Below are 1,246 nucleotides of genomic sequence, written 5' to 3'. Positions count from 1 at the left end.
CCACACAGATTCCTCCAGCATTCAGCACGCCATTGCCAATATGGGATCAGTGATTACAGGATATAGGAAAATTTGATTTGTTAAAAAGGCTTTAGAAACTTGGAAACAAATGCAAGTGACAGGTTGATGCCAGATACCACCACCTTTGGAATTGTTTTCCACAGTTACACTAAGTAAATGCAGAAAATAGATTCGGTGTGAAGGCATTATTCAGTTTCAAGAAAATGCACTTGGCGGGTGTAAAGGTATTCATTTTCAAGTGAATGGAATTGCACAAATAGTGCCAGGCTCTGCGATTCTTTTGTGTCTGCACTGAATATGGGAGCTTTGGAGTAGGTTGTAAACATCCACCAAACCATATCAATGGGAGGAAGATTTATGTCAGATATTATAGTTGGAAATGTGCTAGTCGACATGCATGAAAAATGTGGAAGCATAGCCGAGACATGTGAAATATTCAGCGTGATGTATTAAAAAAAATACGATCTCATCACAGCATATATAGATAATAGATTTGTTGAAAAGGCTTTAGAAGCTTTCAAGCAAATATGATAGGCCGAGTTAGAGGCGTGGTGGTTGTGTGAGCATGCTTTCTTGGTGCGTGAAGGAGATGTATTTCATTATTAGACATGCATGCAAAGTGGGTTGAGAATTTCGAGTGCTTATTAAACATTTCCATAGATGAAGACTGTGGCATTGAATATTTACATCACGATTTATCTGTTCCAGTACTGCATTGTGATTTGAAGCTAAGAAATGTCCTTGTAGATACCAAAATAATAGCTCTTGCAATTGATTTTGGTATGTTTAGGTTAGATGTTTGTATAAATTCAATACATTCTATCCTCAAAGGTCGTATTGGTTACATTGCCCCTAGATACGGTTTGGGTGAGAGAGAGTTTCTACAAAAGGAAGATGTTTGTAGTTATGGGATTATGTTATTAGAAATGTTCGCAAAGATTATAGTCTTGGAATGTTGTTGGTGAATGACTACTCCTCTACATCGAAGATCAAGGTGGTGGTATAGTTACAAGTGTGTATTAAGAAAACAAAATATATAAAATGGTGAGTGCTCGGAATGCTTTCAAAGTTATTAGAGATGAAGCTAGTGAGGATTAAAAACTACCTCAACATGATGATCAATAATATCATCTTTCTTCAAGGTCACAAGTTTCAAAAGTTCTTATGCCATCCACTCTAAAACAACTTTGAATTTGAACTTCACTTTTGTAAAAGTTAGGTAAAT

Source organism: Cryptomeria japonica, chromosome 6 (genome assembly GCF_030272615.1).
Source record: "Cryptomeria japonica chromosome 6, Sugi_1.0, whole genome shotgun sequence".
Taxonomy (NCBI): domain Eukaryota; kingdom Viridiplantae; phylum Streptophyta; class Pinopsida; order Cupressales; family Cupressaceae; genus Cryptomeria; species Cryptomeria japonica.
This window is presented reverse-complemented; position numbering follows the sequence as displayed.